At 41.8% G+C, this 26,581-nt stretch overlaps 1 protein-coding gene across 5 annotated transcripts in view; it reads right to left on the bottom strand.

The window, feature by feature from the left end:
- Positions 1-26,581, bottom strand: part of RPRD1A (regulation of nuclear pre-mRNA domain containing 1A) — a 68,784-nt gene that overhangs the window by 5,957 nt on the left and 36,246 nt on the right. The gene's annotated exons all lie outside the window — the stretch shown is intronic.

The following is a 26,581-nucleotide window of genomic DNA, read 5'->3' on the forward strand; positions in this document are numbered from 1 at the left end:
ATTTACACTAGCAAGAGAGCTGCAGCTGGCTCAATTCCTTTCAATTAAAGCACTACAAATGCCAAGCGGGATTGGCCAAATGTCAAAAATGGTTAGACTGAGGTACAGGGAAGTTGAATGACTTGCCCAACATGCCACTGGGAATTAGAGCAGTGCAAGAAGTAGAACCGAACATTCCTGGCTCCCTGCTGTGTACTAAGCACTTTACAGCTCCTACATTAAAACAATGGCTGGCTCACTACAAAAGCAATTTTCCTCCTCTTGGTATTGACACTTCCTCATCAATTACTGGGAGTGGACCACATCCACCCTGATTGAATTGGCCCTGTCAACACTGGATTTCCACTTGTAAGGTAACTCCCTTCTCTTCATGTGTCTGTATATTTATGCCTGCACTTGTAATTTTCACTCCATGCATCTGAAGAAGTGGGTTTTTTTCCTGCAAAAGCTTATGCCCAAATAAATCTGTTAGTCTTTAAGGTGCCACCTGACTCCTCGTTGTTTTTATGACCTTGTTAATACACCAATATGGATGGCAAGTAAACTGGCGTCAAAGAGAAATCCCAAGTTCCTAATTAGAAGTTAAACACATAGATGCGAGAAGTTAACCTCAATATAATGAGACACAGAGATGAAATACTGGCCCTCAGCCCAATCAACAAATCCTTTGTTTTGTTTATATTAATTGACAGTCACAGACCATCCAAAATGAAGTATCAGGCAATGTGAGGTTCATGTAATCCAAAAGGGTCAAAAACAAACATAGTTCTTAATGTCATCAAAGCAAAAGTGATCATTAGCAATTCAATCAGAGTCCCATGAGGTACTAAATGCAATACAAATAATAAATGATCTATATTTAGGAAACAGAGCTTCAAACATTTGCTGACTCTATACAGAACAAAGCTGTATTCATATTACTATTTTCAATTATATGAATTATAAGAAAGCTCTATAGAATTGTATATCATTTGCTGAAATGGGGGGGGGGGAAACTGGTCATATTTGTCCAGATCACCTTCATTGGGAAGAGGCTCTGGAAGTGGAAAATGTAATCCTGATTGGATCCTTTGGACACTACAGCAATATAATGTACTGTTTAATATTTTATGTTACAGTAGTATCCATCGGTCCCAGTTGGATTGACTCTGTTCACACACAGATACAAAGACATGGTCCTTTGCCACAAAGATCTTAAAATCTAAAAGTCTGATGATAATCCTATGCTTTCATCTCCACTTGTTTCTAGTCCAGTACGCATGAACACACACTTGAGAACTCTTTGGTGACGTAGGTGGCACAGATGTTCAAATTAAAGGAAAGAATAAGGATTATGGTTCACAAAGGCAAATAATTTGGCAATCTGTATAACATTTCATTGCATTAGGTTCACCAGTTTCAGAACACAAATGGCTAGAGGTCCAACACTAAGGTATCAGATTCTAAGGAGCTGACAGAAATCTTGAAGCCAGTAGATTTGGCTTCAGTAATTATATAAAAATGATATAAAACAATGCAGGAGGGGTTCAATGGAATCCTATGCAAAACCAAACTCTCCAAAGGAGCTAAAAATTGGCAAAAAGCCTAACACCAATTAGCCTAACTATAAAATAATATTAATGGTAACCTTTCCTTAAAGAATGAGGAGTACTTATGGCACTTTAGAGACTAAGAAATTTATTTGAGCATAAGCTTTCGTGGGCTAAAACCCACTTCATCAGATGCATGCAGTAGAAAATACAGTAGGAAGAGATATATATACACACACACAGAGAACATGAAAAAATGGGTGTTGCCATACCAACTGTAACGAGAGTAATCAGTTAAGGTGAACTATTATCAGCAGAAGAGAAAAATCTCTTGCCGTGATAATCAGGATGGCCCATTTCCAACAGTTGACAAGAAGGTCTGAGTAACAGTAGGGGGAAAAAATAAGCATGGGGAAATAGTTTTACTTTGTGTAATGACCCATCCACTTCCAGTCTTTATTCAAGCCTAATTTAATGGTGTCCAGTTTGCAAATTAATTCCAGTTCAGCAGTTTCTCTTTGGAGTCTGTTTTTGAAGTTTTTTTGTTGTAGTGTTGAGACTCTCACAGATCTTGAGAGACAGGCCAGTCCTTGCTTACAGACAGCCCCCCAACCTGAAGCAAATATTCACCAGCAACCACACAACAAAAAAACTAACCCAGGAACTTATCCTTGCAACAAAGCCTGTGACCAACTGTGTCCACATATCTATTCAGGGGACACCATCATAGGGCCTAATCACATCAGCCACACCATCAGAGGCTAGTTCACCCGCACATCTACCAATGTGATATATGCCATCATGTGCCAGCAATGCCCCTCTGCCATGTACATTGGCCAAACCGGACAGTCTCTATGTGAAAGAATAAATGCACAAAAATCAGACGTCAAGAATTATAACATTCAAAAACCAGTCGGAGAACACTTCAATCTCCCTGGTCAATCTCCCAGACCTAAAAGTCACAATACTACAACAAAAACAGACTCCAACGAGAAACTGCTGAATTGGAAGCGGCATAGATTCCTTAGCAGGTTGCTTGACACAACACTAAAATTCCCTTCCACTTGTAACACAGCATTCCCATATTAACATCCATCTCAGGAATATGTAACAAAAGCTTTTTCCATTATAAACCTCAGGTAGGACCCGAATTTCCATTACGTAGAACAAATTTTATGAAGCAATAAATATTCTGGAATCCAATGGCCTAATTTTTCATGTACTTCCCTAACACAGTCAACTAAAATTCTGAATTTGTCCAAAATGTTCACAGTGATTTTGGGTGCCTAACTTGGGGCGGAGGCCAAGAGCATACATGCTCAGCAGTTTCCGGAAAAACAACCCCAATGAAGTGGCTTCCAGTTGGGCAATCAAAATTGAGATAGTAAAATCACTAATCACTTTTGAAAATCTTGGCCTCTGTACTTTGAATGTTTCTACACAACTGCAGTCATCTAAGCATCTCTGGAGTGCTGTAAGATTGATAATAAACGTGCAAAATAAACTATTACTAAACATATATATAATCATTTGCTATTTTATCATAGTAAATATTACGTAATGGTGTGTACATATCCCTTGAGTGCTATCAGAGTGATAGTCACAGATTCATAGATTCCAAGGCCAGAAGGAACTATTGTGATCATCTAGTCTGACCTCCTGTATAACACAGGCCACAGAACTTCCCCAAAATAACTCCTAGAGCAGGGATCGGCAACCTTTGGCACACAGCCTACCAAGGTAAGCGCCTTGGCGGGCCAGGCCAGTTTGTTTACCTGCCGTGTCCGCAGGTTCAGCACGGGCCAAGAGTTGCGCTGGCCACCACTTCCCGCAGCCCCCATTGGCCTGGGACGGCAAACCGACGGCCGAACCTGCGGATGCGGCAGGTAAAGATTGAAAGAGACAGGGGTCCAGTGGAAAAATATATGTGATCATGTAATTATGACTGTAATATAATGCACATGAACAAGGAGAGGAGCAAATTAAGGTTGCATAGGCAACCTTAATTCTGACATTTCCTAACTTTTGAGTGCTTGACTTTGCAACCTTAATTATGTTGTTTTAAAGTAGGTTTTATGTGTGCAATTTCCTAGGTTTTTTAAAAAGCAAAATGAAAGAAAAAACAAAACATAACAAACTAACCCCAAAATACCATCCTGTGGCATCATATTTACACCCACATGGACCATAAGCAGGCTTGAAGGAAACTTTAAATCCAGTACACAGACCTCTGTCACTGAAGCTAACAGAGTAACTGATAGCAATAGTAGGTTGCCATCCAGTGTGGAGCAGCACTTGAGGGAGATGGGACACTTTACCAGTAGGCCTCACAGATATTTCCTGTCAGCAAAGGACTATTGAGACTCAGGAACTGGGGGTTCTATTCCAGGCTTTGGAGAGGACTGTGCCCTAATGGGAAAAGACTCTTCTGCTCATTTCCCCCAAATGTAGCTCCTTCTGCCCCATCCCCTCCAATCCATCCTTGTCTCAGGCTTGTCTCCTTCACAAGCTTGGCTCCTGGTCCCAGACCCATTTTCTTTCCCTAGCCAGCACAATTTTCCACACCTCATGCTTTCTAATCCCAGACCCAGTCATCTTACCCAGCCAGTCCTAGTCTCATCCCTCCAAACCCCGCATTGTCCCAGCCCATGTCCACCCAACTCCCAGTCCCCTGTTTCCACTCTCCCCTACCGCCAACTCCTTGTCCTCAGTCTCTTTGTCCAACCAGCCCCAGTTCCCCACTTCCCATCTTCTCATCCAATTTTTCCTTTTCTCTTACCCTGGCCTCCACTCATTTCCTTCTTCACTGGCTCCCAGTTCCAACCTCACTCCCAGGCACCTTGTCCAATTTCAGTGCCTCCCTCCCTCAGCTCCTTGTCCCACTCTTTGCCCAACTAGACCCAGTTCTCCTCCCAGATAACAGTTCCTTCTCAGATCAATCTCCCCTGCCCACAGGTTTTCATGCCCAGTCCCTTCCCAGGATCCTCATGCAATTTCAGTCCCCAACACCCAACCAACCAACCAGTCTATCCCTCCCTTTCCTGTTTCCTTCACCAGCTCACAGTTGCAGTCTCTTTGTCCATCAAGTTGCAGTTCCCCCACCCCTAGCTCCCAGTCACAATCTGCCCCAGCTACTAGTCTCCGTTTTCCTGCCCAGCCAGTTCCAGTCTCCCCTCACCCCACTCCCAGTTCCAATTTCCCTATCCTCTCCCTGCTAGCCTTCAGTCCCCACTGCATTAGAATCCCACAGCATCTTCCTCCATGCTGCCTGGGCCAACAAAGGGTCATTGAGAGCACAGAAGAAAGAGGCTCCCTGCTCTCAGTTCAGGGGCCAAGGTCCGGATCCAGCACAGCCTGCAGCAGTCCAGACTTACAAATGTAGAGGAAGTAGTGCTCATCCCTGGGCTGGAGTATGCTCAGTGTGGACAGAATCTTCAGGAATTTAGCTGTTCAAGTCTAAGAAGTCTCTACTAAGCATGTGTGAACTGAGGTTTTTTATAAAGTTTATAATTTTGTTAAATTTGGGCAGATATTCACAGATATGGTGAAAAGCACATTCTTGACACAAAGGCCACCCCTCAGATTTCAAATTCCTGCTCCACTGTATGGAGTGCTAAAACATCTCAAAGAAAAATCACCAGAGTTTTTTATATTGACAAAACAACATATTCTTCCTAACCTCATTCTCGGAAACAGCTGAATCATTCTGACAGAATTTTTCCAAAAAAATTCAGCCTGAGGCACAGAAAATTTCAGCCAAAACGGTTACAGCTTGGCAAAATTATAAGCAACTGAAAATAGGGTCTTCTAATGGGAAGTGTCAGGTAATCTTAATCATGGGTGGAGTTAGCTACCAGCGTGCCTATAATATATTTACTAAAGCTTAGTCACACTAGCTGCACAATGATCTATGTTAATTTATAAAATGGATAGTATGCGAAGGGAACTGATTAGCTGCTGAAGGGGTGGACTATGCAGGCATCTGCTACAATTACACATTCAGTGAAGGAGAACTGAAGTAATTTCAAGAAATGGGTTAGGAAGGCAGAGGCACAGTCATGTGACCAATAGCACTAAAATAGGTCATAAGTAATCTCCTGGTTGTGACTGAGTTTGTCTCCTTTCCTACAGTTCTGTTATCTGTATTTTGAAGAGGTTATGCTGGTTAAGAATTTGGCCATAAGTATAATCCCATACCCCAGAATGACAGGTTCCCAACAGATGCTTTTAATTTCATTAAATATTCAATCCTTGATCCCCTGCCAAAACCACCAGGAAGCTCTGAAACATCATAGTTAACACAGGATTAGTCATGGAAGAACAGTACTGAGTAAATGGGCTGGAACAGAGTATTAACGCTGATGCACTGTACAGTAAGAGACAGGTACAATAACCATTAAAAGTCAGCAAACTTTGGAATTGAGAGCAATGAAAAGGAAATTGCCTACAGCCTAGAGACAACTTCCGAAATTTGTGACCTACTGACAATGAAGCCATTTAAAGAAAATGAATTTCTGAAAGCTAACATGGGCCGTCTTAAAAATAGATTTGATATTAAAAATGATGAATTTGTTCTTCTCCTTTAGAAAAGTAGGTTTTCACAAACTTGTTTAAGAACAGTTGTGTGAAATACAGGCACAAACATTTACTATATCTATTAGCTGAACTCTAAAATCGCACCTGTGAGACATGTATACTTCATTTCAAAAGCTGTTGCCTGCAGGTTCTCATGAAGCACTTAATTCTACCCTGAGAGCCATGCACATAACTCTGACTTCAGCAAAGTTATGCTTGTGTGTCAAGTGCAAAATTTAGCTTCAGAACTTAAACTGAGCATTTAGCAGAGACAACTGTAGTACATTTGAAAGTAAGAAATTATATATTGTTCAAATGACATTCACTGTTGTGAAGAGAAAAAAAAAAGAACCGAAGAAGCAATTAAGGTCACTAGTCAGGGAATTTATCCCTTAGTACCCAAGAAGCCTGATTTATGAAGTAACAATTTATATTTTCTCCCATTTATATGGACCTGTGGACAACAGAGGAAGAGATGAAGAAAAGAGATGGACTGTCTGATTCAACAATATCCTTTTGACTCAAGGTGGGATATTTTAGGTTGAAATACATTTAACTGATTAAACTACCTCCTAAAGGGATATGAATTTGTCCTTAGCTCTCTTCTATGGATATGCACCATCCTGTTTGCCTATGGGTAGCCATGCTGATGTCAATGAAGAATTGGTTTTACCAGTTTTGGACAGGCCTCTCAAAACAAATTTTTGCTCCCTCCCACTCCTCTTTCTCTAAATCATAAATAATTCCTATCCGCCATGAATATATGCACTATGAAAGCCATAGGATTCTGGGAAGGTCAGCGAGAGAATCTGTTAGGGCTTCCTCCAATTAAACCAATGCAGTGTATGTACAAAAGGCTGTGTGGGAAATCTTTGTGTCATCACTAACCCTTTACTCCAGGTAAAACAGAGCCAGCTGTTTGTGCTGACGTCTATGCAAAATTACCAATATATCGAAATAAGTTTCAAGAAAAAAATTCTCAAAAAAGGCCAGGGCCTTGGAGCCACCAGACCCCCAGCTACTAAAGGATTGTGTGTGTGTGTGTATTCTGGTAAATGTTACCATTTACAGTACTTCAGAAGACCTGAAAAGGGCATATATAGTGCCAATCTATAAAAAGGGAAATAAGGACAACCCAGGGAATTACAGACCAGTCAGCTTAATTTCTGTACCCAGAAAGATAATGGAGCAAATAATTAAGCAATCAATTTGCAAACATCTAGAAGAGAATAAGGTGATAAATAACAGTCTGCATGGATTTATCAAGAACAAATCCTGTCAAACCAACCTGATAGAAAAAAAAAAGAAAGCTTTTTTTAATCTCTGAGGATAGGACAAGAAGCAATGGGCTTAAATTGAAGCAAGGGAGGTTTAGGTTGGACATCAGGAAAAAATTCCTAACTATCAGGGTGGTTAAGCACTGGAATAAATGGCCTAGGGAGGTTGTGGAATCCCCATCATTGGAGATTTTTAAGAGCAGGTTATACAAACACCTGTCAGTAATGGTCTAGATAATATTTTGTCCTGCCATGAGTACAGGGGACTCGACTAGATAACCTCTCAAGGTCCATTCCAGTCCTATGATTCTATGATTACACACATTACCTAACAATAATGACCTCATTGATGGATAGGTTGATATATCTCCATTTTACGTGAAGGGATAACAAGGCAGAAGGGTTCATTTCACCTTGATTTTCAATGATGATGAGCATCCACAATCCCATTCATTTCAGAGGTAGATATGAGTGCTGAACATCTCTAAAAAATCAGGCTATAAATAGGGCCCTATCAAATTCACAGCCATGAAAAACACATCTCGGACCGTGAAATCTGGTCTTTTGGATGCTTTTACCCTATGTTATACAGATTTAATGGGGGAGACCAGCATTTCTCAAATTGGGTGTGCTGACCCAGAAGGGAGTGGCAGGGGGTTACAAGGCTATTTTAGGGGGTTGTGGTATTGCCACCTTTACTTCTGCGCTGCCTTCAGAGCTGGGCGGCTGGAGGATGCCTGCTGTTGGCTGGGTGCCTAGCTATGAAGGCAGCACCTCACCACCAGCAGCGCAGAAGTAAGGGTGGCAATACCATACCATGCCATCCTTACTTCTGCACTGCTGCTGGCGGCAGCTCTGCCTTCAGAGCTGGGCTCCCGGCGAGCAGCCGCTGCTCTCCAGCTGCGCAGCTCTGAAGGCAGCACACAAAGGTAGCAGTACCTCAAACCCCTCATCCTACAATAACCTTGCAAAACCTTCCCCCCCCCACAACTCCTTTTTAGGTCAGGACCCCTACAATTACAACACTGAAATTTCAGATTTAAATAGCTGAAATCATGAAATTTATTATTTTTAAAATCTTGTGACCATGAAATTGACCAAAATGGACTGTGAATTTGGTATGGCCCTATCTATAAATGATTTCTATTTCTGTGTGCAAAGCAAATAGGGTTTGGCTTATTTTAAATCTGATTATTGCTATCCTATTTCCCCTTTCAGGAGCACAAATAAGTGCCCTTAGGGACTCTGATGTAACTGATTCTTCAGCTTTTTAAAACTTAGAGTTTGGCTAGGGGCACTGTCCAAAGCCATATTCTGATCAGCTAGATGAACCATTTTGATGACATCTCACATATGCATCGAGGGACAAATCCAGGCGTCTAAGGTGAGGGAAGGGAGCCTTTCATCAGGCCACACAGCAGCTGCAGAGCTCTTCCAAAGAGGCTGCCCTAGCCCACTGACTGAAGTAGGCTCTGTGCTGGGAGTATGAGAGAAAGGTGGGAAGGAAGGGAGGTACTACACAACAGCAACAGATCCCCTGGCTCAACCATTCCTTCAGTTTGCTCCCTTATCCCCACTACTGCTATATATATGCTATTAAATAGGAGCTATGCTCCATACATGGGATACATGTCTCTCATATGGACCTCTGCAGTCACTGCACCAGTTCCACAGCTATCAAGGCAGAGGCAGGATTTATGCCGAATTCCCAGCTGTGCCTTGTTCCCCTCCTTGAAAAATAAAACCACTATCCTTAATGTTAAATTCAAATATAAGAGAGCTGTAGATGGTGAGGGTAAAGACAGGTAGCTAGAGGGAGTGGAGAGGGCAGGCCACAGTAGGATCACATCACAATTTTACACTCTCCTCGCCTTGGCCCGAAGTGTCAAGTTGACCTTTCAGAAGCAGTTTGCGCATTTCCAGCCACTTTAAACTCACTTCCTGTTGGAACCACTAAACTGGGAGCTGTTCAATAGACTGAATTTTGTTTTTACAGCACAAGATGGGATAAAAGTGGCTGCTGAACCATAAACTACTGATGGAAGTGCAACTGAATCTTTAGGGATATAAAGGAGGAGGAAAGGTCCAAACAGCATAGGAAATTTTAAAAGGAGAAAGGACAGTGGAAAAAAATGAAAATATATTCAAAATAGCAGCGAAAGTGTGTTTATAACTTTTTCCCCAACTATTTTCTCTCATTATTGTACTATTAACCATTTCCCCAAAGCACACCTTAACTAGGCAATAATGGCCTGCTCAGGCACATCCTGTTGTGGCTTCCAGCTATATTAAAGAGGGTAACAGATTAGGGATCATTTTAAAAACACTGCTATTTTTCATTATTGGAATTTTTAAATCTTTCATCTACAAAAATGTTGTTGGTCAAAGTTTGGTGCAAGAGAGCAGAGGAAGGTCACTACAGAGCGCACAACAGATACACAAACACACTGGTTATAAATATGCCGAATTCAATGCAGATGTAAGGGGGTGAACTTCCAATGAAATCAAAAGCTTGCCAGTAATGAATATAGCCCAATGCTTGTAGAACTGTCTACATGCCATGAAGGATATCTTTGGAAATATGAGTAGTTCAATATACAATGGCTTTGCTGCTATGGAGTTCTAATTTAATGTTTCTCCGTCAATAGTAGATGACCAACCACTTTTGGCTTGTTAACAAGTCTTTACAATAATTTTGACCTTCCCAGTTTAGTAAAGACTTTGGAATCTCCTGTGGTTGAACTTGGTTGTTTCTTTGTTTGTAGGTTTTGATATAGACTCATCCTTGGGGATGATCTGGCCTTTGAAGAACAGGCTTATTATGGCAATACAACAAATTAGATATTGTTCAGTGTTTTTATTGTTATGATTCTTCACAGTTGTTCATAAAAGTGTACCTCAACAGACATTTCAAAGATCAAAAAATAGGCCCACGGTAAGGGAAAATTATTTAGTCCCTTTGAAAGCCATACATCTGAATGTTAACAAAAAAAAGTGACTACGCAGTAGGTGGAAACAAACAAAAAAATATATATCTGTTTGTAAAATGCAGTATTACAAAGATGTTCTTGATAAGCAGCTCTCATACGTTCATAAATAATTAAGTGATCGTTCTGAAACGTCATCCAGAAATGAAAAACCTGGACTCAGTCATTCTATCAGTTCCTTGCCTAAGTTTCTTTATATAGGTGTTTTGTTCTTATGATATACTGAAAAATAAAATTACAGAAGACTATGGATGGTGAAATGGATTGATAATCCATTACCAATTCCCTTCTCTGCCATGTGCTTCCTGTATGACCTTGTGCAAGTCACTTGGGGTAAGTCTTCTCTGAAGAGTTAACCCGGGCTCTTACTCAGATGTTATCCCTATCTCCCCACCCATCCTCACACAAAATCCCTCACCCACATTAACTGATGCTTTAAACCCAAGCTAACTAGGAAGGCTGGGTGTGGGTTAGAGCTTGAATTCCACTTTCACTCAGGCTCATAACCTATCCACTATGCCGAGAGGATTCAGGCTAAATCACTGGAGTGCTGGCAGTCTTCCAATGCCTTCCTACAACCCCCCAACTACCCAGAAAGACAGACAAGTTCTCTCACACTTCACTTGGAAAGAATCATAGAGCAGATCAGCTTACCACAGCTCTAAAGAACCATGGAATATGCCCCCAAAAGTCCTAGCAACACACACAGGGGTGCATAGTATTTGTGAGGACACAGCAACTTGGGCAGGGCTTTGCAGTGTGGTTGCTCACATCCAGATTAGGCCAGCCTAGAAGCTGATCAGCCAGGCTAACTCTCCAGTGAAGACGTATCCTTAATCTTGCTGAGCCTCAGTTCCCCATCTGAAAAATGGGGATGATAGCAGTCCCCTATTTCACACGGATGTTGTGAGGATACATTAAAAAGACTACAGGGTGCTCAGATACCATGCTGATGGGGACCATATAAATCCCCAAAATGGATAATAGGGTAAAGAGCCATATCCACCTAAGTACTTGTTTCATATTCAATCCATGATACCAGTAGCTGAAAGTTATTACCAAACAACAGCTTTAAGGGGGCCTCTATTTAAAATAAGTTGATGATCTCTAACCAGTTTCACTACTTGAAAGTCTTAGGAGAGAAACCAGCAACTGAACAGGCCTGGGGACTCAGTTTTTCGCTGATACTTAGAGGTGAGCTCACCAGATTAGACACACATTTGTGAGGCAACCTAGGAAATTTTGAATTTGTCTTCTCTTCCTGTTCTGTGGGGAGGTAAGGTTGGTCAATCTACAGGCTCTCAATACTGCATCTTTCGTGCACATGAAAAGAATTTAAAATTGAAAAAAAAATAATAATAATTTAGTCTCCTCCTGGTCTGTCTGTGGTGCAGGAAGCCTCTTCATCCATCTCTATCAAAAGCAGCAAGGCAGAACCCTGTATTTAGTGTTCAAGAAAGCGCTACAAGGGAGGCCTGGCTTCTACACCAGCAGATGCTTCAAAAGGACAATGTCTAGGCTCAAGGATATGGCAAGACACCCAACCAGCTGAAATCTGCAACATGCAGGACATACTAGGTGGGGAGGGGAGAAGTATGCTGCTGCTTTTCAAGGGAATAATAAAACATGCTCAGCACTGCATCCTTCTGAGCCTACCTGAGGTAATGTACCCTGTGCCAGGGCTCTAATATTATATATGTGACTTGCCACTTTCCTTTCACCCCTCTGTGCAACTGCATTGGAGAAGGGTAAGATTTCACCTGCAATGGGGAGCATAAATATATCATGAAGTATATGACACAAAATTAAGTAATTCTACCATGATTTATATAAAAGTCTACCTCAAGTATAATGTGTAGTTTTATTCTAAAATATGCTGTAAAAAGACCTCATAGGGTCTCTCAACATCTCCCATTTCACAAGTGCTCAGTTTACAAGTTCAAAGATTACTTTTCTAACTGGTAGCCCTGCAAACTCAAACTGGTATTTCAAAGTCAAGCCAGGTTCTTTCCTCCTCACAAACAGTCCTCGGTAGTAAATGTTTGGCAGGCCAAATTAGGCCCTCAGTGACACCTGTGCTACCCCAGGGCTACAAAACTGTACAACTTTAGTATATTGTGAGATTGCACAGGTGTAACTGACTAGCCCTGTAATTGAAATTTAGCAATTTTGTTGATGGTACACAAGAAGGAACCTGTGCCTGAATAGCAGAAATCAAAAGTAAAAATTTGCTTGGTCACTAAAGTTAGCCTATATGACTGAATACCCGCACGGTGCAGATCTACGAGTGAAAAATGGAGCTTATTTACTGCAACTAGAGGATATTTGAGATGTGTGGTCCCTACCTGTATCCCACACATAGGTACACATGCACATCATGCACCTGAGTTCGGAAATTCTTCAGAGCAGCGTCCATTGTTCCACGCCTGCACAGTAGCTCCCCTCGTGCTCCTCACCAAGGGCATGACAGGCAGTGCGGGTTAACACCTTTCCAGTTCCTTCTCTTACTGCCATCCAATAGGATATGAAGCAGAGAAGATGAAGGGCAGGTAGTGGAATAGATAGGAACCACACATCTCAAAGAACCTCCAATTACAGTAAGTAATCTCCATTTCTTCTTCGAGTGATGGTCCCTATATGTATTCCATACATGGGTGACTGGAGGAGAGTGTGAGGAAGGTGGCAGAAGAGTTACTGATAGTAGTGTCACTCCTACAGCTATATCTGCAGTCGCTGCTTGCAGGGATAGTCAACAGGTGGACCGCAGGCTAAATCCAGACCAGAAGACACTTTTGAATGGACCCCCAAATTTTTTTTTTATTTGCTTATCATTATTGTTACTATTTTTAAAATATTTTCTCTGGAGTCTGGACCTTGAATATATCTTGATCAAGAAATATGGACCTTGACAAAAAATAATTGACTTCTCCTAGACTAGAGTGTAGTGTGTCTCACCCCTGTAGGCAGAATTCCAAGTTGCTGCCCTGCAGCAGCACACCTGATAGGGATGCCACAAAGACAGCTTGTGCTTGTGTGAAGTGAGCTTTAATACCCCCAGGAAAGGGATTTTTTGGTATTTTGTAACATTCTAAGATCCCCCTGAAACCCACTTAGAAATCCTCTGGGAGGATATAGCTTGCCCATGCGACCTTTCTGCTATGGCAATGAAGAGGAGGAACTGGAGAGGCATCGAACCACCCTGCGTTTTATGCCTTTGGTCATGAGGAGAGTTACAAACTGTGAATTTGTGGGTCAACGGACACTTCTTTGAAGACTTTCCAGACTCAGGCGCATACGCATACCCACATGTGGAAAACACATAGGGGCCATCACTCAAAGAAGGTGCTATTTTTACATAGTTACTTTTCAGAGTAAACCACAATTTAAATAAATGTGTGTAGAATTGAGGGAGCAATGGAAGATGCTGCAATGAGCAAAAACAGTGGCTTGGAGTATTACAAAAACCAGACTGTTCTCTGAAATATTAAAGAAGAGAGAAAACATATTATTGAACTAGAAAAATGCATTATGCAAAGATGGACAGACTAATTCAATAAACAAATAAAGCATTTTGCAAAAGATTATTAGGGGTAGTTTTGTCATGACAGATTTAGAGGAATACTATCAATCTGTCTTGTGGGTAAATTATTTAAAAATTGTAGATCCAGGCCTAAGCTTCATTTTACTGGCAATATTTTAAGGATAACTTACATCCAATGAGTATTCAGATTCTTCCTCAGAAAAGTCCATCTCAGCTGTTGTAATTACTTTTCAGTGATGACTTGCTTTTTACCAAAAAGGTCTGAGCTTCAGTGGCTCTCTCGTACTCTTACATTTAGGCAGTGCTTCAAGCCCAGGTAAGGAATCTTTTGATCTAACCATTAAACCATTTAACACAGTAGCAATTTTTAAAACTATACTAGATTTAAATGCTACCTTTTATATTAATTTAAATTGGCAATTATCAGATTTTCTGTCTTGTCTTTGTACTCCAGCATTTTATAATTGAAGATAACCCAGATCTGAACTAAGTAAAAGAATTTGCTCTCAGCATAGTCCCTAATCCACATTTGCTTATATTACCGATAGATGTTTTAATTTGTATATACTTTTTGGCTACTACTGCCTGCAACACAAATTTTAAAATACAATACCATGATTATCCTAATGTCAAAAGGACAAATAAATTTGGACAATTCAGCTTTTAAACAACAGGGAATTTTTAATTTGATTCAAGGATATAACTTGTTCCATTCTATAATGTTCTATGTAACTGAAGATCAAATAATCAAAGTTGTTCTGTAACTCAATGTGAATGATTTCTCAGGAGTTGGAGAGAGAGGTATGGCTCCGCTGGTGAATGGGGACATATAGGTTAAAAACCTCCAACAGCCGCTGAATGTGCTCAGTTACTTTGGATCCTACTCACCGACTGGAAAGAGAACCCAAATCAATGCCAGCTATTTTGGATGCAGGTTTTTTTCAGGTTTCAGAGTAGCAGCCGTGTTAGTCTGTATTCGCAAAAAGAAAAGGAGTACCCGTGGCACCTTAGAGACTAACAAATTTATTAGAGCATAAGCTTTCGTGATGAAGTGAGCTGTAGCTCACGAAAGCTTATGCTCTAATAAATTTGTTAGTCTCTAAGGTGCCACGGGTACTCCTTTTCTTTTTAAGTTTTTTTCAGCATGACTTGAAAGGGTTCGACTGGAATATGTGCCAAACCACCACCATTTTCTTTCCCCTCCCTCCGTCCGCACGAGTCAAACTCGTGAAAACTGTCAGTCTCACATCAAGGGCCTTATGCATTACAATGAGTCAGCAAGCCATATGTATCCTGAAGACTGCACCATGTGTTAAGATGGACAGCTCACACCTACACCATACAGGGTTAAGGCAGAATGCCGTACATTGCCAGCCCATATAAATTACTTACAGGAAGTTAGCAAGAATGACAGTGAGGTAGAGGTTATAGGGATAGATTATCTGGACAGCTCAAAAGCAGACAGGGCACAGACAGAAGCAAGAAGTTGGGGGTGACACTGCTATTTTCAAACAATACACAGAGAGAAAGGAGGGCAGAGGTTAGGTGGCTCCAGGAAAGCACTCTGTTAGAGACCTGGATTCACCTAAGGCAGGCAAAACCGGAGTTCCGTTGAGGAAGACCCCACCCACACTGGCAGAATACTCAGGAATGGCCAAGTTTTACCAGAGACAGACCCTTGTGTCCACAGGAGACAGAACGCCTGGCCACAGTGTCTATTTTGGGGTAAAACAACCCTTATTAGTCTGCCTCTCCTCCATTCCATGGGCCCTGTGCCTTGGAGGACAGAGGGTCCATGATGATCCCATTCAGGAAATACCTGGTCCCCCCCCCCCCCCAATGTGTACACCATATCTAGGGTCTTACCTACTGCTATGGCATCAGACAATGCTGGGGAAAAGGGAAACAGCTATTCAAATAGCTGATTAGTAGGATTAGACATAGATAGGGAGTCATTTTCAGCCCTGGAGGCTGAGTCTAATTCTCCCCAGCTCTTGGGTTCTTCAGTGAATGCCTGGCCTTTGGGACTCTCTCTCAGAAGTAACACCCAATGAATATTGCTTAATCTATTATCTATCCTTTGAAAGACAGAGTACAGGGACTGACCTCACCTGAAGGATGGCACGGTGAATTATCAATAGTTTGACCACACTATCAGCCTAGACATTGTGTGTGAAGGTGGGGCCCCATATGGCAACTAACAGTGTAAACACCAACTGCACACCCTCCAGAACGAACTTGTGTTTTTGTTGGAAAACCACTTTTATTTTGGCAAAGTCCTGGGCTGTTCAGTCTCCTGCAGTCTTAACATTCAGTACTTTCCTAGTGGCTGATCAGGGAGACTGGTTTACTGTCAATTGCACAATACCTACATGTCTGGGTTGGGAAAGGTGGAGGCACAGGACTCAAGGGACTATGATGGTCTGTTGGAGGTATGCCAGCAACTTAAACTGGATTTCTGACATTTCACGGCGTTGAACTGGTTACTATCACCAGAGAGGCCCAATGCTCCAGTATAAAATAGGCATGAAGAAGGGGATTGATATATGAAAGAAAGTCACTCAACCATCCAGCAGCGTTACCAATTTTTTCCTTCAAGGCGGTGGCTTGTCCAAACTTTCTGTTAGTGTCTCACTACAGCAATGGTTGAAGCCTATTATCTTCACCACATGCTAACTTTTCAAATAATGGACAGCATAGTATTCTGGGGTGACTACCCCAGTATTTCTAAAGTTTAACAAGGTTTCACCCTACAGCCCTGAATGGCGCTTTTACTCAGTCATACTGCTATACTCAGACATCAGCAAATAGTTTGTGGAGTGTTTTGATTCAAATGTTTGTGTCTATCTACTGGGTTTGGAGGAGGGGTTTCTTAGCATTTTTTCTTCTGTATTATTTACTATTTTATGTTTATTGTCCTTTCAAGAACGGCTCTTAGCCTTGTTCATTCACCCCATTTTCAGATGGAAAGGTATTAGCAAATTGGTTTGAAGCAAGCAAAACCTTAATATATGTTTGAAACACTTTAGATGATGTTTTATCTGGGAGTTATGGAGAGTTCTTCTGTGGGGTATACTACCCATCCGGCTACACCGCAAGCAGGAGACAAAGCTTCAGTGTTGCAGGTCCTCACAAACTCTACTACAGCAGTATCGTTTTAGTCCGAACACATTTGTGATCCAAACCCTGGCAAAGAGTTTTACCATCTCCATGATGGGAGAGCTGGCCTACAGTTAGTTATCCTCTACCTCGTGAGGGACTTGGTGGAAAAAATACCTGGTCTGACGCAGAACCTTAATATCTATGAGTCGGGGCCCTATCAATCTCCTAAAGACTGAATTTCTTAAGGCCAAGTAGAGGGTTTGTTTTTTAAGTGGAGAAGGGGTGGGGAAAAGAGGCAGTTTCCTCCACATGTAACTAGAGTTAGGTCTTTACCCACTGACCCTCTTTACAATACCAAGGATAATATTTTCAAAAGCACTTACATCCCATTTTCAAAAAAGGCTTAAGATTGGATCTACAAAGCTATTTAGCCACCACTGATATTCTCAGACCCACTGCTCAGCTGCTGCCTAACCATGTAGGCACCCTACATTTCTACCAGTAGGCATATGAATTAGCCATCTAAATCCTGATGCCTCCTCACAGCTGAATAGCTGCTCAGTGCCCTAGCACAAGGCAAAGCAACAACATTTTCAAACCAGGTATTCCACTGTCTGTCACAAATGTCATAGGCCTTGTCTACACTACCATGTTTTGTCGCCAAAAACAGCAAGAGCATACACATTACAATGGGACTTGTTACGAAAAACACCCAGTTTTGGGCAACAAAAAACTTCCACCCCTACGAGAGACTTTTGTCTTTCCCCCTCCCTTTATTGTCAACGAAGAGCCAGTGTAGACACTTCTGATTGTTTTGTTGACAGATCTGGCTTCTGCCAGTATCCCACAATGCCTGCCCTGATTGCTCTCCTCAGTGTTTTGATCTCTGCTGCCTTCCCTTTTCAAAGCTCTGGGAAGCATCTGTGTGCTGCTCCATTTGGGGAGCAAAGAGCAAATAATTGCAGGGGGAAAGACTGTTGTGCTACTTTGCCATTCCTCAGTATGGAGAGATCACACAGCTACTCATGATGCTGCTCTCAGCAGTTAAGGGGGCTATGGGAGAATTCAGAGAAAATCCCAAGATGCACAGCCATCAGCTCTTCCTTCCCACAACACTGCACTGTGGAATCCATACCCACAGTGCATTGCTCACCCTGTCAATGATAGTGTCCCCAGTGTGGACAAGATCTGTCAGAGGGAACAAGTGTTAACACCCTTTGGTGATTTTTGTTTTGTCAACTTCTGCGTGTTGACATAAGTTTTGTCAACAAAACTTGGTAGTGTAGACAAGCCCATAGATGTCCTTACAGCACAACTACTGGACAATGCCTTGCACAAGAGAGAGTGGCCCAGAATATCCAGTAGCCCAACAGTTTTGACCTTCCTTTGAACTGTGAGAGACTCAGAGTTGAATTCCCACTTTGGAGCAGGGACTTGAAGCCAGGTTTCCCCACTTCCTAGATGAGTGCCCTAAGCATTGGGCTATTGCAGGAGTGGGCAAACTATGGCCTGCGGGATTGCCACCCCCGTGCCACTCCCAGAAGCGTCGGGCACCACACTGGGAGGGGCAGAGAGCGCCGCATACTGCCCTCACCTGCAGGCACTGCCCCTGCAGCTCCCATTGGCTGGGAATGGGGAACCATGGCCAATGGGAGTTTCTGGGGAGGTACCCATAGCTGAGGGCAGCGTGCGCAACCCTCTGCCCTCAATCCCCCAGTGGCCACAGGAACATGGTGCCGGCCGCTTCCGGGAGCGGCATGGGGCCAGGGTAGGCAGGGAGCCTGCCCTAGCCCCAGAGAGCGCCGCTGCTACCCCAGAGCCGCTCCGGGTAAGTGGCACTGGGCCATAGCCCACACCCTGAACCCCTTCTGCACCCCAACTCACTGCCCTGAGCCCCCTCCTGCACCCCTTCCCTGAGCCCCCTCCTGCACTCCAGCTCCCTTCCGAGCCCCCTCATACACCTCGCACCCCTCCTCTGCCCCAACCTCTTGCCCTGAGCCCCTTCCTGCACACTGCACCCGCTCCCACACCCCAACTCCCTGCCTCAGCCCTACATTCATGGCCCTGCATGCAATTTCTCTACCCAGCTGTGGCCCTCAGACCAAAACATTTGCCCACCCCTGGGCTACTGCATAACCTGGGGTGGGTCTCTCAATTTCTCCTGTTGAAGCTGTTCTCCTTTGTATAAATAATTAAATATTCATGGGTCAGAGAGACTAACACTGTAGCCCAGCACTCAGTTAGGACATTTACTTTGGCTGTGACAGACTCAGCTTCAAATTGGGAATCAAACCTGGGTCTCCCACATGAATGCCCTAGCCACCAGACCAGAAAAGTGCCTAAACTAAGTCAGATCTAACTCCAAGAGAGGGTTTACAGCTGAGTGTCCCAAGCAGGGGAGACTCTTAAGGTCTAGATCAATGGGGACCTAAATTTAGGGACCTAAATTCCTTTGAGGATCTAGGTCCTAAGCCCTGCCCTTTCCCCTACATTTTGCTTCTGGTTAACTTAGGTGGCTTCCCACTCAGCTTGCTGGCTTCTGATAATCTTGGAGGTGTCTAATGCTCTCCAGTCATCTGGTGAGCCTCAGTCCCTAACTCAGGGTTAAGAATCCAACTAAGCAGCAGGGCCCTAGAAGTTAGCTGTTGCGATATCTAAGATCTAGCCTTTACGAGCCAAAGTTTCACTAAAAGTCAATGGAACTTAGGTGCTCTTGAGGATTCTACCCTCTCTCCTGCAATATATCTGTTACCCAAGGTAGCTAGTGCCCCATTTAACTTCCACTACCCACACCAAGCTTTGGAGCAGCAAAGTCCTCAAGCCATGGTTTAGCTATCAGCCTGGAACCAAGCAGCCCAAAATCCATGTACATTTCACTGGATAGTCACAGGAAAACAATCATTTTGGATGGTGTTTAAGGTGACTGAAGCTTACAATGAATTGTGTATTATGCATTTAGGCCTAAATCTAATGTAGGTCTCAATGGAGTAATGTCAAATACTTTGGGCCTTTTTCTAAATATAAAACAGGTTTTCTGGTCTCCCAGCAGTAGTTATCCCACTCCAAATTCAGCTAGATTTAAAAGTGGCATTTTCTCATCTCTCCACCCTCAAATTAACTTCAGCAATGCAACAGACAAGCCCAAATGGGTGGGGACTTGCCCCCAACATTCAGTTTCTCAACACAAAAATTGATGATGTTGCTGAGGGCAGTAATCTGTGATTAACGGTAGTGACTTGGGGTCAGATGTGGCAACTATTTAGGGACAATAAGGCTTGTGAAGGTCGGCTATTTTGGTCCACAGAAAGCATCCAAGCAGTATATCTGACCAGGGACTGATGTAATGCAAAGTTTACTACTTAAGAAAAACTGCAGCTTGTTTTTCTTCCTAGTCATCCATTCTCGTAAAAAGAAAGAATAGCACTAGTCTGTTGCTGGACCTAGCCTACAAATCCTTCAATTCCAGCAATTACATTTTTTAAATTGAATATAAATCAGGAAAAATCAAGCCATTAAGATTTTCTTTGCCATTTAGTCAAGCTAAATACAGTTTAGCAAATGATCCATTTCATTTAAGGTTTTGGGGAAAAAAACACACACATGGGCAGCAAATCTAAACTATCAAACAATGGAATTTGATATTGCTGAAGAACCTGCACAAGAGGAGCTTGTTTATCGGAAAAGGGGGACAGTATTTCTGCCTATAATAGGAACGAAACCTAGAAAGATTAACGAAAGCTCCCATTGAGGTGAAATAGCTTATGGCCTGTAACTGCTTCAATTTTTTCATTGGAATTAGTACTAGAAAGGAGCTGTGTGTATAAAGTATTTTATGCCTCAGGCATCTCAGGTGATTACATAAAGGGGAAAAAAATGTATAGTTACTTTTGTATTAATATCACAGTGTTAGATTCCAAATCCTGTTCAACTTTTAGGAGCAGTGAGCATTAAGAGCTCCTCTGGCACAGCGAAGATGCAAGGAGGTGGTAAATCTGAACAAAAAATGCAAACAGCTAGAGGGAGAAGCTCAACATGTTAAGGTCTCTGGACTAGCAATTTTAGGGGACTCTCCAGTAGCTACAGTTCTAGAGGTGCTAGCAATGCTGGGAGTATAGCACCATGATTTCATCACCATGTTATCTTGACCATCTCTGAGCAAGATTAGATGGCACAATGGTACAAATGCTTGCAGGCACTATACACTAACAGTCCCTCTCTCCACCCTAACATTGCTAGCACTGGTGAAGAGTAAAATTGCTACTGCAAATATAGCCTTAGGGTTCAGTTATGTTTTGAAATTCTAGAGCAAGAGTTCTAAAGAGATCTAGATTTTAAATATTTTTTTTAAAATTAGGAAAAGAGTATCAAAGATTCTTCTCAAGGGGATGGCTTAACTGGTGGATATGTGTCTAATTATCTTTGATAGATAAACAATAAAGGAATATACCAGTGGTTCTCAAACTGTGGGTTGGGACCTCAAAGTGCGTCGCAATCCCCTTTGAATGGGGTTGCCAGGGCTGACTTAGACTTGCTGGGGCCCACGGCTGAAGCCTGAGCCTCACTGTACAGGGCTGAAGCCAAATCCCAAGGGCTTCAGACCTGGGCAGCAGGGCTCAGGTTGCAGGTCCTCTGCCCAGAGCAGTGAGGTTTGGGCTTTGCCTCCCCCACCACGCAGTGGGGCATGGTGCAATGAAATTTGAGAACCCCTGGAATATACAAATTCCCAAATGGAATGCAGTTGAGGGCATCCACTTATTGCACAAGACCCAGTAGAATGTACACAGGCCACCCCTTGTGATTTTCTTTCCATGAGTGAGATTCCCCAAGCTCACCTGCCATAATGATAGAGTTCCCTAACTTCCATACAGACAACCATACAACGTAGACTAAATTAGGATTTAATTGCTACCAGAATTAGGGGAGCTGCCCTATGTGGTTCTTGGCTGAACACATGCAGATGTACATACTTTGGCTCTTACTTTTGGACTGCAATTGAAAATTTTGGAGTCCGGGAGAAAGTGAAGATAGGACTACACTCTTGTCTTGGCTAGCACATTAACTCCTCCAGAGAGAGGCCAGTGCTATTCTTTATGGCCAAAGGACTTCTTCCATTGGTTCACCCCCAATCAATAGGCAACTTGACTGAGTCTAAGGAATAATCAGAGCATATGTGAAGGTCTTGTAAAGTATAACCATCCTCTCTCACTTGCCACTACAATAGCTCCTTACATTCTCTCTCTTTCCAATATTTTCTTAGGTCATGTAGACACACACAACCTGCAAGAGAATGCAGGAGGCTAAAGCACCAGGGATGCAGTTCAATTAGCCACAGGAAAAAACTTCAGATATCAAGTTGTTTTTACATCACTCAGCTACATTTTCTTTGATTTCATCAGAATTTCCAGGAAGTGTCAACCAACAGAACTATTCGGGGGAAAGGACACAGTATTTGAAATGAACTACCTTTCTGTGGTAGATTTATATACCGAACGAAAAGTCCTCTGTGACCGTGTTTCAGCTGAGTTGATCTCACTGAAGGTCTAGATCTGTTGGGAAGTTATTTTGGAAGTCTTCTTGTTGGAAACACTTCAGTTTGGAAAGACAAGGTGCCAACCCTATATAGGATTTTTAGAAATAGGCCTAAGCAATAATCTGACTTTTAATTAAGCCGGGGGGGGGGGGAGGGGGAGAAGAGGGAACATAAGGTTGCTCTAAGGCAACTGCGGCACCATCGGAAATCTTTGGGATTTCAACTCCTTTCAATCCAGATATAGCTGTAGATCCTGAATACAGTCTGCACCGAGTGTCTTCTCAGACAATATCCAGGTGTCTATGGTTACTGCTGGATAGACCAACAGTCTTCTTCATACAACTGGCCATGAGGTATTGGTGATTCAGCTAAGGTCATGGCAGTAATAGTGAAGAGTTAAACTCAAGTAGCTCATTCTCCCTTTCAAATCCTACAGTGCACCCAACTGCTAGTATAAGATAACCATTCATCTGCACCAAGCACACACACGGGCACAGGAACCCATCGTTTCTAATTTGTCACTGGTCCTTTGGATGCATTTCAAGGTGTAGAGGTAATGGACTGCAATGCAACCCATTCCAATATTTAGACTGCCCATTCTTCTAAATTTGCTTTTCCTTGCAGCTAGAGGATGCCATGTGTTCTGGTGACCCAGATCTTAAGATCAGTCCAGCTAAAACAGAGTTCACAGTGGTGAGCTGGAGAGACGCATCCTTCAGCTATGACAAGTTACACCAGCTCCCTCAAGTGTGAGTATAAGGTCAGTTTTTGGGTAGGCTCCTCATGACACCAGGACATCCAGGAGAAAGGAGTTTCTATCTTCCTCAGTGGTAGCTGGGAAAGGGATTATATCTTCTCACCACTGGAGTTCTTGTGCCACTGCTCCATGAATTTGTCACTTTGATTAGATTATTGCAGTACTATACCTTATCTTTCTCTCATACAGAACTTCAACTAGTGCTAACAGCATCTTCCTGCTTAGTTTGTGGCACGTCCTGTGTGAAGGACATGACATGTCATGACCTGTATTAGGTACCTGTTTGAATGCGATTCAAAGTGGTGTTTTTTGATTTACAAAGCTGCATAGTTTTGGTCCTGGTTATATTAGAGATGGCTGTCCCTGTATGCACCAGCCTGAATTGAGAACCTATGGAAGACTTCTGCAAATAGTCCCAGTATTTTAACTATTTGGCAGGGAGTTCCTTAGTTCCAGAATTTGCTTTTAACGATAGTTCAAGGTTAAATTTGTTAATTTTTTGATAACACTAATCACCACATTTCCTTTCATGATGCAATTCCATTACTTCCCCCCACCTACATGGTAATGTGGAGCAAGAGGAATTGGTTTTTAAAACATATAATCTTTGATTTTTTTTTTACTGGATTCCAGAGATTGTTGTTTTTGCATTCAGGTAAACAAATTCTGAAGTTGAAATTTTGAACACATGAAGACAATGTTCACACAAATATTTATCCAAACATATTGCACACGTAATGTGCTATTAAACATTCCTTATTCTATATGCTATGCAACATACCTAAGATTCATATATTAGCCTTTTCTTTTTCCTTATCCATGTGCATTTAAGTTGTCAATCTTAAATTTCCATCAAGTCTCTTAAAAGACAAGTGTTTGCTGAAGCATGAGTATGACAACTATCAAAATGACTAAATATGCATTACAAATACAACTTCCTCCAGGAACCAGGGGACACTGGGAGAAGAAAGAGGGAATGTGTGAGAGGGCTGTCAAACCTGATAGAAGGGAAGGGCTTAGCTAGTCTAGCATCATGGTATAAATGCACTGGTGCAGTGAACTGATTATGCACAGATATAGCTTCTATGTGAAAATCATATTTTGTATACTCTATTAACACTACAAGCATACACTACATTTGAACTGGATGGCTGAGGCAGAGAAATGTTATCAAACCTGCCTGTTATCTTCCAATGACACAAAGGCTAAAGCAAAACCAAAAAAGTTCTAGCATCTCCTTTCCCCATCAAGTTTCAACTGTCACTGGAAAGGCCAGTACATTTATCAGGCTCTGCTGAGACCTTCCAAGCAGCCAGTTCACACACAACATATGCAGTGTTTTCTGGAGCAATAAAATCCCAGTGTGTCCAAAATAACATTAATAATCTAATTACATGCATGGGTCAGACTGAGCTGTCACAGGTGTACAATATTCATTACCCTTCTGGTGGTCCTATAAAACTTCTGCCTATAAAAATCTGAGGTTCTACTTAAAATGTTTCTAAATCGTATAGTTGCAGGAAAAACAACCTTTAAGTGTCATCTTTTGAGTTTCAGCCCAAGAGAAAGGCAATAATTGAAGAGAGGTGTTTAAAACAGTCTCTCTCCCCACCAAAAAACATGTACTGATATTCCTATTGTAACAGAAGCACCACAAGCCACTAAAGCGGCAGAAATTCCCATTTCATTCCCTTTTCACTTCAATTTTTGGACTGAAGTTTTCCAGGTTTGATCTCTTCCCATACATTTTTAGAACATTTGAAAAAATAGTTCAATTCCTGCTCCTGTAAAGTAAGCTTCTCAAGAAAAGTTGTGTTCTTTCCAGCTCATATAGTATCATTAAGGTAGAGCAGCATATGACTACTAATAATTACATTTTGCAACTGATTTTCAAATTAGGCCATCTGTTACACCTATGAAATTCTATGGCCCTTCCAGTCACACAAGTGTAACAAAATACACAGCACAAATTTTAATTGGAGGAGAAAGTGAGGGGAAGTTGCCATTTAAAGTCAGGTTGCACAAGTGACTGCAATTGGACCTTGATTAACAATTCTATTGATGCAAGTACCAGAAAAACTTCGTTTACTCAACAGGAGCAGTATTGTTTCTGCAGAGGCGAAAAGACTTACAAAAATGTGTGGCCTCACATTAAGGTAGTAATCACAGATGGCTCCTACTGACATCAGTGGCTGTAGGTTCTCAGTACCTCTAAAATGAGGCCATTTTTTTTCATTAGTTAGCAGATCTGCCCAAAACAGAGCAGATCTGCCGAAGCACCATTTTCAACAAAAATTAGATTCTAGATGCAGAACCTAAACTAAGCACTCACATTTGATGTTTTCTTTATGAATGAGCGAAATGTTTACTCAAAGTGATAGTGATCTTAGCATGCAAGAATAATTTTATATAGTTAAAACTTGCTCTTCAGATTGTAATTAGAACATTAAATTGCAGTTTCCCATTTTCTCTCAACCCAGTTTACATTATTATTGCTTATTTTGACTAACCAGTGAGTGCAGCTGAGTAATGCAAGCAAAAAGGAAGTCCTCATATATTTCAACTCCTTCCAAGAAAAAAAAAATTGTCACTGAAGTTTGCAATGGGAATCACTTCAGTTTTCAAAGTATAAACAAAAATAATCCATTACATTACATACCTGAAAATGTTGTTCTTCTGAAGATGTATGAGATAGATCCACTCACTTTGGTTTAGGGATCTCAAGCTTTTGGCTTACAGCAGCCAGGAATAATCTGTTTAAAAGCCTCACACAACAGCAGTAGCAGGTCTCAGATACGTAAGAGACCACTACCCTCATTTAGTTTTAGTACTGAGGCACCTTTAAATAGATTAGTATAAGCATCCCAATCTAGTGCAGATGATAGAAGAATGTGAACCTATTTAAAATACACTAAGGTACTTTACCTACAGGCTATAGTCAAGCCACAATGTAAAAGTTCAGATGTGACTACAGATAATGGTAGAATCAAATTTAAACAGCTAAAGGAGGTTTCTTTAAAAATGTGAACTGCAAAGAAATAAAATTGTGGGGGATTTACCCTATACTACTCCTTTCTGGTAATACTTTTTACTTTCAACCTAAGAATTCTAATATTTCACCAATGATTAATTAATTACAGTAGAAATTTATCCTTTTTTTAGAGAGAAGAATCAGGTGTATGATATGTCTACTGCAATCATGGGTGTGACTACAGCTCAAATAGACATACTTGAGCTAGATTTAATCTAGCTATTCAGGTACTGGAGCAGTGAAGCCACAGCA

The sequence above is a fragment of the Dermochelys coriacea genome, chromosome 2 (assembly GCF_009764565.3).
Source record: "Dermochelys coriacea isolate rDerCor1 chromosome 2, rDerCor1.pri.v4, whole genome shotgun sequence".
Taxonomy (NCBI): domain Eukaryota; kingdom Metazoa; phylum Chordata; order Testudines; family Dermochelyidae; genus Dermochelys; species Dermochelys coriacea.